Below are 17,982 nucleotides of genomic sequence, written 5' to 3' on the forward strand. Positions count from 1 at the left end.
TGTTGTGTATGTCTGTGGTTGTGTGTTTTTGTGTATGTGTGTGTGTGTGATCCTGTTATTTACCCTCACGGCTGAGTGACAGTGGCCGTTGGCATGGCGATGGGGTGTTTACGTCTCATTGGGCTGCAATACGATCAAATACTGTTCTAATACATGACCCTGACACAGTGTGTGTGTGGAGGGTCTGTATTTAGCCTGATGTTTTCCAACCTCTTCTTTAGTAAGATTAGATATAGTGTTCTTACAGTCACACTCGCACAGTGTTATAGAGTCATATCTCTCTCTCTCTCTCTCTCTCTCTCTCTCTCTCCTCTCTCTCTCTCTCTCTCTCTCTCTCTCTCTCTCTCTCTCTCTCTCTCTCTCTCTCTCTCTGTCTCTCTCTCTCAATTCAATTTCAATTTAAGGGGCTTTATTGACATGGGAAACATATGTTTACATTGCCAAAGCAAATGAAATAGATAATAAACAAATGTGAAATAAACAATAAAAAATTAACAGTAAACATTACACTCACATAAGTTCCAAAATAATAAAGACATTTAAAATGTCATATTATGTGCAAATAGTTAAAGTACAAAAGGGAAAATAAATTTACATAAATATGGGTTGTATTTACAATGGAGTTTGTTCTTCACTCGTTGCCCTTTTCTCATGGCAACAGGTCACACATCTTGCTGCTGGGATGGCACACTGTGGTATTTCACCCAATAGATATGGGAGTTTATCAAATGTGATTTGTTTTCGAATTCTTTGTGGTCATACATTTGGCAGGAAGTTAGGAAGTGCAGCTCAGTTTCCACCTCATTTTTTGGGCAGTGTGCACATCCCCTCTCTCTCTCTCTCTCCTCTCTCTCTCTCTCTCTTTCTCTCTCTCTCTCTCTCTCTCTCTCTCTCTCTCTCTCTCTCTCTCTCTCTCTCTCTCTCGCTCTCTCTCTCTTTCTCTCTCTCTCTCTCTCTCTGTGTAATGACTATGTCGTCTTCTGTACTGATTTGATCTGTTCTGATGTTCTGTTTTTCACGGCCTGAGCAGCGGTCAGCCACTTCAGTCTTATTTTCCTTGTGTGTGTGCGCGTGGTGTGTGTGTGGTGTGTGTGTCTGGGCAGAAATGGATCTGTCAGATCTGAGAGTAATCATGTGGAACACGGCAGAGACCCAGTGGATTAAGAAACTCAGACCAAATATAGCCTGGAATACTGCTGCTGGGGTCAGGACTGTGTGTGTGTGTGCCTTTGTGTTTGTGTGTGTGGGAGTGTGCATGTGTGCATGCATCTTTGTGTGTGAGTGTGTGAGTGTGTGTGTGTGTGTGAGTGTGAGTGTGAGTGTGAGTGTGAGTGTGAGTGTGAGTGTGAGTGTGTGTGAGTGTGAGTGTGAGTGTGAGTGTGAGTGTGAGTGTGAGTGTGAGTGTGAGTGTGAGTGTGTGTGTGTGTGTGTGTGTGTGTGTGTGTGTGTGTGTGTGTGTGTGTGTGTGTGTGTGTGTGTGTGTGTGTGTGTGTGTGTGTGTGTGTGCGTGCGTGCGTGCACACGTGCATGTGCGTGCGTGCATGCATGTGTGTGTTGTTGGCCTTGTGAGACCTTGTGATAGCCAGGTCAGTCCAGGGACAGCCTGTTTTTTGTGAAGATGATGAAGATGATGGTGAGTATAACATGTCTTATGATGAGCTACCTTATGATGCCATGGTTCAGGAGAAACACATACAGTCCCTGTTTTTATGGATATGTCAACTTGTTCTGCTTCTGATTCAGTCAGACACAGCTGTTACAAACTAACATTCTTTCAGGAGCCTGATTCACATCAAAATGGTCTAACCTGAAATGGACACGATAACAAATTAACATTTTGAAGCAATTGTGAGCGGGCTCTACTTTACTCTAATTAAAAGGACCCTTTAATGTTGACATAACAGTGGATCCGTTTCACATTTTCCATAACAATTATGATAACAGTTAGCTTAAAGGTTAGCATAACAGTTAGCATAAAATGTAGCATAACAGTTAGCAAAACATTATCGTAACTTCTCCTTATGACCCAGAGAGATGAGATAAGAGCAGGACAATGTTTATGTTTTTCACTAATCCATCTAATCAACCAGTTAACATTACATGTACATTTACACTTGTTTACATTATACATGTTTAATTAGATCCTTGATTAAAGATGGTCAGAGATTATTTACTATCATCAATATTAATGATGAATTATGTTTGGATATTATCTCTGGATTAATTATAGTTGTAAATATTTGTTTATTTGATTTGGTATTTTAATAGCTGCACAACCGTGACTGTGTAAACACTTGAATGAATTAGAAGTCTATTGAAAGCCCCATTTGATCTACTGGAACATGATTGGTTTTGTCATTGAGTTAAAAAAAAAATAGTTTTATGAGTCATAGTTCGTTGTATGTCTATCTATTTCTATCTCTGGTGACACTGTGATGAGGTGTGAATAAAGGAGTCAGGCGCAGGAGGTAAAACACTGAAGTCCAGAGTTTATTCCGTTTACATAAATAAAACGCTCCCAGCGTGAAAACGAAACTAATACAAGGGAAAATATTCCACCTTGGCAAGTACAAATAGAAGAGTAGCTCAACCAAGCTACTCGCTCTCACAATAAACAATCATTCACAAAGACAAGGGGAACAGAGGGAACACTTATACACATACAAATTAGGGGAATGAGCACCAGGTGTGTGTGATTGACAAGACATGACAAGTGGAGTGATGAGAATGGGATCGGCAGTAGCTAGTAAACCGGTGACGACGAACGCCGAAACCTGCCCGAACAAGGAGGGGAGACAGCCTCGGCGGAAGTTGTGACAGACACACAATCAAGCCCTCACAGTATACCCCATCGCTCTCTCTCTCTCGCTCTCTCTCTCTCTCTCTCTCTCTCTCTCTCTCTCTCTCCTCTTCCATCCACCCTTTCCTCTCTCTCTCTCTTTATCTCTCTTCCTCTCTCTCTTCCTCTTTCTTTCTCTCTCTCTCTCTCTCTCTCTCTCTCTCTCTCGCTCTCTCTCTCTCTCTCTCTCTCTCTCTCTCTCTCTCTTATCTCTCTCTTCTCTCTCTCTCTCTCTCTCTCTCTCTCTCTCTCTCTCTCTCTCTCTCTCTCTCTCTCTCTCTCTCTCTCTCTCTCTCTCTCTCTCTCTCTCTCTCTCTCTCTCTCTCTCTCTCTCTCTCTATCTCTCAGGTTCTAATTAACACTTGTGCAGAGTTTTCCAGCAGAGAAGAGGAGACTAGAGAGATCAGGGTAGAAGAGGAGACTAGAGAGATCAGGGTAGAAGAGGAGACTAGAGAGATCAGGGTAGAAGAGGAGACTAGAGAGATCAGGGTAGAAGAGGAGAATAAAATAGCCAGGTCACCCATGATACAAGTCAGTATTCGACGTCCATCCATGTCTGAGGACGTCAAGAGATGACGTGGAAACTGGCCACTAGGGGAAACAGTGAGCGCTTTTACTGTCAAGTAGGTTTCGGTTTTGCTAGAGTGTTGTGGACGGGGATGGTCGATTCCAAAAGTTCTAATCCAGCGAAATAGATTTTTGTTTTAAAACGTATCCCAAACCTTAACCCTAACTTTAAAAACGTTTGGAACAACTTTGAAATTTGACTTTAGAGAAACATGGATGAACGTCTAATTCTGATGTGAGACTGTGAGAGCTAGTTGGAATAGACAGATCAGGGTAGAAGAGAATAATATACTGATCAGGAAGAGGACAGGAGGAGAAAGAAAGGGTTTCTCAAACTCGGTCCTCGGGACCCCAAGGGGTACACATTTAGGTTTTTGCCCTAGCAGTACACAGCTGATTCAAATAATCAGCTAACCATCAAGCTTTTATCATTTGAATCAGCTGTGTAATGCTAGAGCAAAAACCAAAACATGTACCCCTTGGGGTCCTGAGGACCGAGTTTGGGAAACGCTGCATAATGTCTCTTCTCAGGATGGGGCTTCTCTCTGGAGACACGGAACTGTGGCATACAATGGCACACATACACACACACACACACCCTGTGGAGTCTCGAGTGAAAGCCCTCTCCTCAGGCAGCCTTTTAATAAGCCCTGTCCTGCCCCCGATCTGCCCCCCCACACGCATGCATACACACATAAAGCACACACACAGAGACACACACACACACACACAGACACGGAGCCCCTGTGTATTTCTGTCACTCTACCATAGCTCAGAGGGAGCAGCTCTGGTCTCTGAAGGCCTCCTGGGGCTAGTAGCCAGACTGCTGCCTGTTGACCATGCATACACACAGACTGGGGAGAGTCAGCACAACAAGACGCTGAGGGAGACCTGCTACTCATAGCATGTGTGTGTCTATATATTTATATGCCATTTAGCAGACTTTAGTCTCCACAGCAACTTACAGTATAGTGAGTATCTGCATTTTATCCTTGCAGGCATTGAAACCACAACCTTGGCATTGCTTGCGCCACACTTTTACCAACTTAGATGTTGACGTGGTTTATCTGAATGGTGATTCTGATGACTCTGCCTACTGCTGGACAGGGTGGGGCTGTTGTGTAAGAGCCTTGCACCACCCCCCCCCCCCCCCTCTCTCTCTCTCTCTCTCTCTCTCTCTCTCTCTCTCTCTCTCTCTCTCTCTCTCTCTCTCTCTCTCTCTCTTCCTCCTTTTCTCATTTACTCCTCTTCTTTCATTCTCTCCCTTCCCTTGGAGGTGATCCTCCACAGAACAACAGGGCTGTGTTCACTGTGGAGGGGGATGAGGAGAGAGGAGGTGGGAGAGAGAGAGAGAGGGGAGGGGAGATGGAACGAGAGGTGGTGGCAGAGAGACAGGAGGAGAGAGAGGGATGGAAGAGAGAGAAGGGTGGGGTAGGAAAAGGGAGAGAGAGAATATAGATCTGTATGTGTTGGTTACTTCTCACCACCACTTTATCAGACATCAGCATTCATCTAGTTTCTTCACTCAGTAATGCACAGGCTGGGGGAGGGTTTGTGTGTGTGTGTTCCTGTGTGTGTGTGTGTATATGTGTGTGTGAGTGTGTTTGTGTGTGTGTGTTCCTGCATGTTGGTGTGTGTGTGTGTGTGTGCGCACAAGCATGTGTGTGTGTGTAGATTATAAAACCATTGATCTGTATGGTAGACTAATCAGGTCTGACTCTAACCCAGCTCAGTAACTCCATGTTGTTAGTCCCAGCATCACACTGTAGGGTTGTGTTCCAAATAGCACCCTATTCCCTAGTGCACTACTTTTGACTAGGGTCCAATGGGCTCTGGTCGAACGTAGTGCACTATGTAGGGAATAGGGTGATATTTGGGACCTGGGTAGCTCTGTTCTATTAGGCCCACTAACTAACAGAGTTAATACTGAGGAAACACACAGCGGTCACATCTGTCCTATTAGACTGTTATAGCACACTGATTAAAACACACCTATTGATTAACAGAGAATTGTTACATCATTGTTTCTGTTTCAGGGCTTCTATATATTTGATTCATCCAGTAAGCAGAATCTACTGTATGTATGTTGTATGTACTGTATGTTGGAATCGTGTATGTCAGAAGAATAGTCAATAGTGTGTCAGAATAATGTATGTCAGAATAGTATATTCCAGCATAATGTATGTCAGAATAGTATATTCCAGGATAATGTATGTCAGAATAGTATATTCCAGGATAATGTATGTCAGAATAGTGTATTTCAGGATAATGTATGTCAGAATAGTATATTCCAGGATAATGTATGTCAGAATAGTGTATTCCAGGATAATGTATGTCAGAATAGTGTATTCCAGGATAATGTATGTCTGAATAGTGTATGTCAGAATAGTGTATTCCAGGCTAATGTACACTGAGTGTACAAAACATTACATTGTCCTGGAATACACTATTCAAACAAACACTATTCAGACAAACATTAAACATGCTCTTTCCATGACATAGACTGACCTGGTGAATCCAGGTGAAAGCTATGATCCCTTATGGATGTCACATGTTAAATCCACTTTGATCAGTGTAGATGATGGGGAGGAGACAGGTTAAATAAGGATGTTTAAGCCTTGAGACAATTGAGACATGGATTGTGTATGTGTGCCCTTCAGAGGGTGTATGGGCAAGACAAAATATTTAATTGCCTTTGAACAGGGTATGGTAGTAGGTGCCAGGCGCACTGGTTTGAGTGTGTCAAGAACTGCAACGCTGCTGGGTTTTTCACACTCAACAGTTTCTCGTGTGTTTCAAGAATGGTCCACCAATGTTCCTAATGTTTTGTCCACTCAGTGTATATCTGAATAGTGTATTCCAGGATAATGTATGTCTGAATAGTGTATGTCTAAATAGTGAATGTCTGAATAGTAAATATCTGAATAGTGAATTTCTGAATAGTGTGTGTCTGAATAGTGTATGTCTGAATAGTGAATTTCTGAATAGTGAATGTCTGAATAGTGAATGTCTGAATAGTGTATGTCTGAATAGTGTATGTCTGAATAGTGAATGTCTGAATAGTGTATGTCTGAATAGTGTATGTCTGAATAGTGTATGTCTGAATAGTGAATGTCTGAATAGTGAATGTCTGAATAATGAATGTCTGAATAGTGTATATCTGAATAGTGTATGTCTGAATAGTGTATGTCTGAATAGTGTATGTCTGAATAGTGTATGTCTGAATAGTGAATGTCTGAATAGTGTATGTCTGAATAGTGTATGTCTGAATAGTGAATGTCTGAATAGTGTATGTCTGAATAGTGTATGTCTGAATAGTGCATGTCTGAATAGTGCATGTCTGAATAGTAAATGTCTGAATAGTAAATGTCTGAATAATGAATGTCTGAATAGTGAATGTCTGAATAGTGTATGTCTGAATAGTGTATGTCTGAATAGTGAATGACTGAATAGTGTATGTCTGAATAGTGTATGTCTGAATAGTGAATGTCTGAATAGTGAATGTCTGAATAGTAAATGTCTGAATAGTAAATGTCTGAATAATGAATGTCTGAATAGTGTATGTCTGAATAGTGTATGTCTGAATAGTGTATATCTGAATAGTGTATGTCTGAATAGTGAATGTCTGAATAGTGTATGTCTGAATAGTGTGTGTCTGAATAGTGTATGTCTGAATAGTGTGTGTCTGAATAGTGTATGTCTGAATAGTGAATGTCTGAATAGTGTATGTCTGAATAGTGAATGTCTGAATAGTGTGTGTCTGAATAGTGTATGTCTGAATAGTGCATGTCTGAATAGTGTATGTCTGAATAGTGAATGTCTGAATAGTGAATGTCTGAATAGTGTATGTCTGAATAGTGTATGTCTGAATAGTGTATGTCTGAATAGTGTATATCTGAATAGTGTATGTCTGAATAGTGAATGTCTGAATAGTAAATGTCTGAATAGTGTATGTCTGAATAGTGAATGTCTGAATAGTGTATATCTGAATAGTGTATGTCTGAATAGTGTATGTCTGAATAGTGAATGTCTGAATAGTGTATATCTGAATAGTGTATATCTGAATAGTGAATGTCTGAATAGTGAATGTCTGAATAGTGTATGTCTGAATAGTGTATGTCTGAATAGTGTATGTCTGAATAGTGAATGTCTGAATAGTGAATGTCTGAATAGTGTATGTCTGAATAGTGTATGTCTGAATAGTGAATGTCTGAATAGTGTGTGTCTGAATAGTGTATGTCTGAATAGTGTATGTCTGAATAGTGTATGTCTGAATAGTGTATGTCTGAATAGTGTATGTCTGAATAGTGTATGTCTGAATAGTGTATGTCTGAATAGTGAATGTCTGAATAGTGTATGTCTGAATAGTGTATGTCTGAATAGTGTATGTCTGAATAGTGAATGTCTGAATAGTGTGTGTCTGAATAGTGTATGTCTGAATAGTGTATGTCTGAATAGTGTATATCTGAATAGTGTATGTCTGAATAGTGAAGGTCTGAATTGTGTATGTCTGAATAGTGTATGTCTGAATTGTGTATGTCTGAATAGTGTATGTCTGAATAGTGTATGTCTGAATAGTGTGTGTCTGAAGTGAAGGGATAGGCAGTTCTGCTGTGGACTCAGTCAGTACTCATCATAATCACTACTGTCTGGTTGTCTGGATCTGGTTTGATGTGTCATGGTACTGCTCTTCAGATGTGGCTGAACATTTTATTCTACAACATCCCAATTATACAGACGTGTTGGCACATGACCAGTAAACCAACTGTGTGTATGCTGCCAGTTCCTGAGGCCATCGGGGGCTTTCCCAGGGCTTAGAGCGTCACAGGTGAGGAGGAGGAGATCTGTCAGGTCTCGGTGCCCTGGGGGGAGGGTGTGTTTTCAGGGTGTGTGTTGTGGGGACGTTGTGTGGTATAACATAAAGCATTAAACTCTGTGGCTGGTTTAGTCAAGGAACCAACCTACTCCTTAGTGGCCCTTTGCAGTTTCCATTGTGGGAAAATCAATAAGGAGTTAGAGGAAAACAGTGTGTGTGTGTGTCTGTGTGTCTCTGTGACTGTATGTGTCTGTGTGTGTGTGTGTGTGTGTGTGTGTGTGTGTGAGAGCAGAGTCAAGGAACGTACTAGCCTGGCTACCCCCCACTGAGGGGCTTTCCCAATTCCCACCTGCCCCACCGCCCTCCCTCCCCCCTCCCTCCCTCCCTCCCCACATGCACCTCCCTCTCCACACGCACCTCTTCCCAGGTGTATGCTGACTCACTGTCTCTGATAGGCATGCTGCTGCTTGTCCCATCACACACACCAACACACACACACAGATGAGAGGTGACAGGTAAGCAGGTTTAGCTGCAGGTATTGGACCAGGAACACTGCTGTGTGTTTCATATTAAAGACACACATTAAACAGAACTCTGGCTCCCCTCTACACTTCTCACATCAATCCACCTCTCCCCTCATCCCGCTCTGCCCCTTCAATCCTGCCCACCCTCCACTCGTCTCATCCTTTCCCTCGACCCTCTTCTACTCCCATCAATCCACCTCAACCCTCCTCTTCATCTCTCCACCTTTCCTCAACCCTCTTCTGTTTCACCTGTCTCCACCTCTCCACCTCTCCTCAACCCTATTCTGTTCCACCTGTCTCCACCTCTCCACCTCTCCTCAACCCTCTTCTGTTCCACCTGTCTCCACCTCTCCACCTCTCCACCTCTCCTCAACCCTCTTCTGTTCCACCTGTCTCCACCTCTCCACCTCTCCACCTCTCCACCTCTCCTCAACCCTCTTCTGTTCCACCTGTCTCCACCTCTCCTCAACCCTCTTCTGTTCCACCTCTCCACCTCTCCTCAACCCTCTTCTGTTCCACCTGTCTCCACCTCTCCTCAACCCTCTTCTGTTCCACCTGTCTCCACCTCTCCACCTCTCCTCAACCCTCTTCTGTTCCTCCCTACCCGTCTCTCATCTACACGTTCTCTCATCTCCCATTCTCTACCCAGCTCCCCCTCTGGTCTCTCCCTCTCCACCTCTCTGTAATCCTCCTCTCTCTCCCTCCCCACCCACCTCTCCCCTCCTCCTTTCCTCCTCTCCACTCAATCCACTTCTCTACCCTCCTCACGCTCCTCCACACCTCTCCCCTCCTCTCTCCTCTCCTCATCTGTGAGACACTATAGTTAGTCCAGTAGTCACCTGCTGAGGCCAGCAGTGTGCTGGCCTCAGCAGGTGAATGACCTGGCAGACGTCCTGATAGCTTTCAGCAAACCAGCTAGCCTGCCATAACTAGCCATAGTCCCGTGTAGCTCAGTTGGTAGAGCATGGTGTTTGCAATGCCAGGGTTGTGGGTTCGATTCCCACGGGGGGCCAGTATGAAAATGTATGCACTCACTAACTGTAAGTTGCTCTGGATAAGAGCGTCTGCTAAATGACTAAAATGTAAATAAGCAAACCAGCTAGCCTGCCAATAGCTAGCCATAAGCAACCAAGCTAGCCTGCCAATAGCTAGCCATAAGCAAATCAGCTAACTTGCCAATAGCCATAAGAAAACCAGCTAGCTAGCCATAAGCAAACCAATCCTGCCAATAGTTAGCCAGAAGCTAACTTGCCATAAGCAATCCAGCTACCCTGCCAATAGCTAGCCATAAGCAAACCAACTAACTTGCCAATAGCCATAAGAAAACCAGCCAGCTAACTTGCCAATAGCCATAAGAAAACCAGCTAGCTAGCCAATAGCAAACCAGCTAGCCTGCCAATAACTATAAACCAGCTAGGTTTATTGTGTATTGGTCAATTTTTTTTGTTCATGTACCAAAACAAAATGAGTCCATATTTTCTCTTTCTCTCTACTTTACCATCCATGCATGGAATATAATCAATATTGTGTGATCATAGATAAATCAGAGTCACACGTCTTACAGCAGTATCCTTATAAACACACTAGTCTGTCAATAATTTATTGCCTTTAAACCAAAATCCTATGACAGCCCTGACTCATACGCATGCCTGCACCTTTTACAACAACACTCTTAGAAAAAATAGGTGCTATCTTCGGCTGTCCACATATTGTTCGATGTAGACCCCTTTCCACAGAGGGTTCTACATGCAACCAAAAGGGGTTATACTTTGAACCAAAAAGAAATCTCCTATGGGGACAGCCGCAGAACCCCTTTGGAACCCTTTTGTTCTAAGAGTGTAGAAACTCATGGAACGGAATCGCTCTCTCCATCTCCCCATCTCTACAGTATGTCTATATTTCTCTCTAATGGCTCTTGTTTCTGTGTGTAGTTGATTTCTCTCCGGCTGAGGTTCTGTTGAAGAGGGTGACTAGCAGAAGGCCTTACATACATGTTTTACATTTTACAGACACTCTTATCCAGAGCGACTTACAGTTAGTGAGTGCATACATAAAAAAATAAAAAATTATACTGGCCCCCCGTGGGAATCGAACCCACAACCCTGCCGTTGCAAACACCATGCTCTACCAACTGAGCTACACGGGGCTAGACACCACTTTGTTTCCTTTAACTGTCAATGTATACGTCCCCTGTAGCTCAGTTGGTAGAGCATGGCGCTTGCAACACCAGGGTTGTGGATTCGTTTCCCACGGGGGGCCAGTATGAAAAATGTATGCACTAACTGTAAGTCGCTCTGGATAAGAGCGTCTGCTAAATGACTAAAATGTAAATATACGTACCTTCACTGTCTGTACGACTGATCATAATTTTAAAGGACTTAAACGGATCAAAGTCTCCTTAGAAATCCCCACTCTCTCATCGCTCTCCTTCCCTCTCCATCTCATCTCCCCCCTCTCCCTCTCCTCTCTATTTCTCATGTCCTCACAGCAGTCTTTTAAGTGTGTCCTCAAAGCTCTGTGTGCCACTAACTAGGCTAACCCTCCATATTGCGGTTCTGTGGGATATGGATTAGTTTAGATGGCAGTGTGTATAGTATAGTAGAGAGATTCTCCAGGCCTTCCTTCCTCATATAGCTGCTGAAGAACTTCTCTTTTCACTCCAGGCTGCTGCTGCTGCCAGGCCGACCAGGGTATTTAATCTCCCTGTCATTATAATTGGGGTTTTAAGTGGCTGTTGAATCTTTTCTGTGTGTTATGTGTGTGTGTGTGTGTGTGTGTTTGTGCGTGCATGCGTGCGTGTGTGTGTGTTTCTGTGTCTGTGTCTGTGTGTGTTCACATTTGCCTGTGTGCGTGACTGCACCTGAGTGTGTGAGAGAGACTATCAAAGAGAATCCCACACAGAACCTCTCACACACCTTTCCATAACTACAGCCCCTAACTGTAATTGCAGGTTTTCATCCACTGCTCTTAAGAAGAGAAGAGGGGAAGAGGAGGGGAGTTGGAACGAGAGCACGGTGAACGAGTACAGAGTGATTATTTAGTTGAATTGCTACTTTCAATCTCCAAAGGAGGTCTAGAGATATATATATATATATATATATAGAGAGAGAGAGAGAGAGAGAGAGAGAGAGAGTGAGAGAGAGAGATAGAGAGAGAGAGCGAGAGAGAGAGAGAGAGAGAGGGAGAGAGAGGTAAACTATATGGAGCATAGAGAGTGTAGGTAAAAGGGGGTGGGGTTCTACTACAGTAACACTGCTTGTTTTCCTCACTGAAGGGTTGCTGTGGAGCTCCACCATCCAGGCCAGCATTTTTATTTTCTCTCACTCCTCTAGCTGTGTGTCAACACGCTTTACTAGATCCACGTACTACAATTACTGTCATCTAGTTATTCCTGCGTTTGTGTGTGTGCATGTATGTGTGTGTGTGTGTGTGTGTGTGTGTGTGTGTCTTTGACTGTGCCTTAGTGTGTTCCTTTCAACCTGTGGGTGAAAGGGTTTATTTGGGAATGAGCTCCTAGCTATGTCCTTAGACACACACACACACACAGCGAGGCGGAGGAGGAGTGTGGCGTGGGGGTGGAGGGATGAATGAAGGAGAGGACAGAATAGCTCTGTGTTTACTTTGCTCTGCCCTCGCCTATTCAGCCTGGACATCTGATGAGACAGGGGCGATGGGACCTGCATTATAATCTAGAGAGAGAGAGAGAGAGAGCGAGAGAGCCTCTAGCTCCTGTCCTAGTCAGATTCCCCCTTCTTTCGCAGGTTAGCGTTTTTTGTCATGAATCTTGCTCTGGAGGCAGCTTTGCAGAGTGGTCACTAGCTGGCACAGCCACAAAGTCATGCAATCTGATTTTAAACCCAACCCTAATCTTAACCCTAACCTTAACCACACAGATAACCCTAATGCCTAACCCTAACCTTAACCTTAAATTAAGACCAAATAGCTCATTTTCGACTTTGCAGCTGGCCCATCTAGTGGAAATCGCTCAGTTCTGCTTCTAGAGGAAAATTGTATGACAATAAACGTCAAACTTTCAGCCCACAGGCCCCAAACCCCAGCTCTATACCCCAGTCCTCTCCCAGCCTAATTCCCCTTCTCTCAGACCCTAACCCCATCTCTATACCCCAGTCCTCTCCCAGCCTGATTCACCCTTCTCTCAGACCCTAACCCCATCTCTATACTCCAGCCCTCTCCCAGCCTGATTCACCCTTCTCTCAGACCCTAACCCCATCTCTATACTCCAGCCCTCTGCCAGCCTGATTCCCCTTCTCTCAGCCCCAAACCCCAGCTGTATACCTCAGCCCTCTCCCAGCCTGATTCCCCCTACTCTCAGACCCTAACCCCATCTCTATACTCCAGCCCTCTCCCAGCCTGATCCCCCTTCTCTCAGACCCTAACCCCATCTCTATACTCCAGCCCTCTCCCAGCCTGATCCCCCTTCTCTCAGACCCAAACCCCAGCTGTATACCCCAGTCATCTCCCAGCCTGATTCCCCTTCTCTCAGACCCAAACCCCAGCTGTATACCTCAGCCCTCTCCCAGCCTGATTCACCCTTCTCTCAGACCCTAGCCCCATCTCTATACTCCAGCCCTCTCCCAGCCTGATTCCCCCTACTCTCAGACCCTAACCCCATCTCTATACTCCAGCCCTCTCCCAGCCTGATTCCCCTTCTCTCAGCCCCAAACCCCAGCTGTATACCTCAGCCCTCTCCCAGCCTGATTCCCCCTTCTCTCAGCCCCAAACCCCAGCTGTATACCCCAGCCCTCTCCCAGCCTGATTGCCACTCTCTCCCCCACACAGAATTTGCCACTGCTGTGTGAAAGCAGGGGCATGTGAGAGGGGGATAAGGTATGACAAAGTAAGAGAGATAGAGAGAGAGAGTGAGACCTCATTCCACAAAATGAGGTGGAAACTGAGCTGCACTTCCTAACCTCCTGCCAAATGTATGACCATATTAGAGACACATACAGTGGCTTGCGAAAGTATTCACCCCCCTTGGCATTTTTCCTATTTTGTTGCCTTACAACTTGGAATTAAAATTGATTTTTGGGGGGTTTGTATCATTTGATTTACACAACATGCCTGCCACTTTGAAGATGCAAAATATTTTTTATTGTGAAACAAACAAGAAATAGTACAAAGAAACAGAAAACTTGAGCGTGCATAACTATTCACCCCCCCAAAGTCAATACTTTGTAGAGCCACCTTTTGCAGCAATTACAGCTGCAAGTCTCTTGGGGTATGTTTCTATAAGCTTGGCACATCTAGCCACTGGGAGTTTTGCCCATTCTTCAAGGCAAAACTGCTCCAGCTCCTTAAAGTTGGATGGCTTCTGCTGGTGTACAGCAATCTTTAAATCATACCACAGATTCTCAATTGAATTGAGGTCTTGGTTTTGACTAGGCCATTCCAAAACATTTAAATGTTTCCCCTTAAACCACTTGAGTGTTGCTTTAGCAGTATGCTTAGGGTCATTGTCCTGCTGGAAGGTGAACCTCCGTCCCAGTCTCAAATCTCTGGAAGACTGAAACAGGTTTCCCTCATTAATTTCCCTGTATTTAGCGCCATCCATCATTCCTTCAATTCTGACCAGTTTCCCAGTCCCTGCCGATGAAAAATATCCCCACAGCATGATGCTGCCACCACCATGCTTCACTGTGGGGATGGTGATGAGAGGTGTTGGGTTTGCGCCAGACATAGCGTTTTCTTTGATGGCCAAAAAGCTCAATTTTAGTCTCATCTGACCAGAGTACCTTCTTCCATATGTTAGGGGAGTCTCCCACATGCCTTTGGCGAACACCAAACGTGTTTGCTTATTTTTGTCTTTAATCAATGGCTTTTTTCTGGCCACTCTTCTGTAAAGCCCAGCTCTGTGGAGTGTACGGCTTAAAGTGGTCCTATGGACAGATACTCCAATCTTCGCTGTGGAGCTTTGCAGCTCCTTCATGGTTATCTTTGGTCTCTTTGTTGCCTCTCTGATTAATGCCCTCCTTGCCTGGTCTGTGAGTTTTGGTGGGCGGCCCTCTCTTGGCAGGTTTGTTGTGGTGCAATATTCTTTCCATTTTTTAATAATGGATTTAATGGTGCTCCGTGGGATGTTCAACATTTCAGATATTTTTTTATAACCCAACCCTGATCTGTACTTCTCCACAACTTTGTCCCTGACCTGTTTGGAGAGCTCCTTGGTCTTCATGGTGCTGCTTGCTTGGTGGTGCCCCTTGCTTAGTGGTGTTGCAGACTCTGGGGCCTTTCAGAACAGGTGTATATATACTGAGATCATGTGACAGATCATGTGACACTTAGATTGCACACAGGTGGACTTTATTTAACTAATTATGTGACTTCTGAAGGTAATTGGTTGCATCAGATCTTATTTAGGGGCTTCATAGCAAAGGGGGTGAATACATATGCACACACTACTTTTCCGTGATTTATTTTTTAGAATTGTTTTAAATAAGTGTGTGTGCCTGACATCAGAGCTTAACAGTGAGGGGGGATGTGTGTGTAGCAGCCAAGTAGAGGAGCCATTAAATAGCACCACGTCATGAATCACACACATAAGCAGAACCCCATTGTGTGTTAGTGTGTGTCTGTAAGACAGACAATGTCATTCTTCAGCATAATTATTGTTCATTCAGCGAATCAAGAGGGGTAAGAGTAGTCTCCTCATACTCCCACCCAGGCCTGGTCTGCTCTTCCATATCTCATCTCATCACTGTGACGGTACTGGGTTAGTGTGCATGTGTACAGTGTGTTAGTGTGTGTGTTAAATTGCCTGGCACTGTGCTGAGGCTCAGATCTGAAGCCCAGAGCAGGGAGGGACTTGGACCAGATGTTCATCTCTACATCAACAAACCACTCTGGAAACGTTCCCACATGACCATGCATGCACACACACACACAAATACCCTCTGCTCTGCAACAGGTCTTCTCTCCTCTCAGATGGCAATCATCAACCCCGCCCTGCCGTGACCAAGAGGGAATCGAACCACGGTCATCTGCACACTTCAAGACCATGTAAGCCCACTAAGCTAAAGCCTATGCATGCAACAGCACCACTTTGCTTTGGAAATGCAACAACTTAACATAGTTGTTGGCAAGACAACAGCACTATACCATTGGCAAGACAACAACACTATACCGTTGGCAAGACAACAACACTATACCATTGGCAAGACAACAACACTATACCATTGGCAAGACAACAACACTATACCATTGGCAAGACAACAACACTATACCATTGGCAAGACAACAAAGACTTCTTGGCAACCCTAAGCAGAAACTGGCTAGCAACACCAAATCTTAACAAATCTCCATCCACGCTTTGAATTTCTATTTCTGAAACAACATTGTCCTACATGTGTAACTGTAGATATGTAGCGCATTCAGTGCCAGAGGAAAACAGGACATTGTTTAGTAGAGGTGTAAATAGTGTTTGATGTTAGCTAGTGGTTTGTGATGATAGCAGTGGTGCATGGAGGCCAATAGCCTGTTCTTCTGCTGTGGGATATGTTGAAGAAGGAACCCTTTAGGATAAATACAGGCATTAGTGTCCCAGTTAAGATTTCCCTCATGAAACTCTAATAAAACAAAAGCTTGAGGAGTGGCTTTGCTAAATCACTACAGTTGAACATGAACAGTATGTTGATATCTGACTTCTATAGTGAGTTCAGTGATTGCTGCATCTTGTGCTCACTAACTGGATTAGAGAGTCACTGGTCTAATCCGCTGTCTTCCCGAGAACCATAAAAAAACAAGGATATCTCTCAGAATCAGAATTCTGTGCAGTAATATTTTATTTCAACTATACATGCCGTGTTAAAAAGAAATTCAACAAAAAGTCCTGAAACAAAAGACCATCATTATGTACACATTCACAGTTCCAACTTTACAACATATCTACAAACATCAGGATGTCTACTGTCCAATCAGAACAGTATTAGAAAGGTAATGTCAACGAGTCTGGTTCATCTGCACAGGGAGAGCATAGATAGACAGGAGGGTAGAAAGGCTTTAGACTGACACTGCAACACAGAGACACAGGTCAATATGGCAATGTACAAGACATTAGAGCACAGCCCGTCTGTCTGGAGGAAAGGAACAGAGGTGTGTGTGTGTGTGTGTTCCTGCATGTGTGTGTCTCTCTAAGCCCAACACCGGTTAGCAGAGGATGACTGATAGCCAAGACTTTAATTAATACAATCATCTCTTTTAAACAAAATGTGGCTTCGGGTTCCAAACAGGCAGACAAATTCATTCCCAAAATAAAGTAAACGTACCCAAATCATGAACCTCATTCACAATGTAAGATCGTACCCAAATCTTTTTTTAAAGATTAAAAACATTATCCTGTTTTACATCATGTCCCTGTCACATGACCACTGCTCACTCTAATGTAACAGTTTATTAAGACATTAGATCTATAATAATTACCCGGAGTGTTTACCTTAATACTGGGTTGGATGTTTTATTGAGTACTGTATTGACTGTTTACTGTATAGTGGCTGTATCGTGCCATGTTGAGCGGAGTGTTTCAAAGCAAAGCGTTTAGAAGAGTCAGTCTACATCCCCATGCCATTATATTACATTCACTGCATGGAACCTCAGCTTGGTCTATCAGCAGCCTTCTTCTTCATGAGGTCATATACGGATACTGTAATCCCAGCATGCTTTGCTTCAGCCTGCATTCTGTATTGGAATGTTGGTGAATAAACCGGCTCTTAGTTCTAGAATCGAAATAACTGCAGTTTGGTAGATAAATAAAAACCCAAATTTCACGCTGAATTCAAATAATCAGAGTTGCTTAGGCTATATTGTAACAACAATGACATTCAAGACCAAATCACTTTTTTTTCTCAATATTACTGTATATCGATAATTCGTTGAATAAGGCACACGATGCACAGATTGGGCTTAACTGGCCTAAAAATATGTATACTCATATTTATAATATGTACAGTATCTTGTCATTACCAGCATGACTTGGTAGGACACATTGGTAGATGTTGGTGTGATTGTACACTTGTCACTCACTGGGAAACTGCACACACACAACACTGCCTCTGGAACCAAAATGGCCACCAGAGAGCCAAAGTTTCCCCTAGACACTGATCTAAGATCAGTTATGGGTTTACCCTCTAAATGGTTAAGATTAGGTTTGAGAGAGGGCAAGCTGATCCTGCATCTGTACCTTGGGGCAACTACCACACAGAGAGCAGTGTGTGAACTCCCAC

The sequence above is a fragment of the Coregonus lavaretus genome (genome assembly GCF_964263955.1).
Source record: "Coregonus lavaretus genome assembly, contig: HAP1_SCAFFOLD_783, whole genome shotgun sequence".
In the NCBI taxonomy this organism is placed as follows: domain Eukaryota; kingdom Metazoa; phylum Chordata; class Actinopteri; order Salmoniformes; family Salmonidae; genus Coregonus; species Coregonus lavaretus.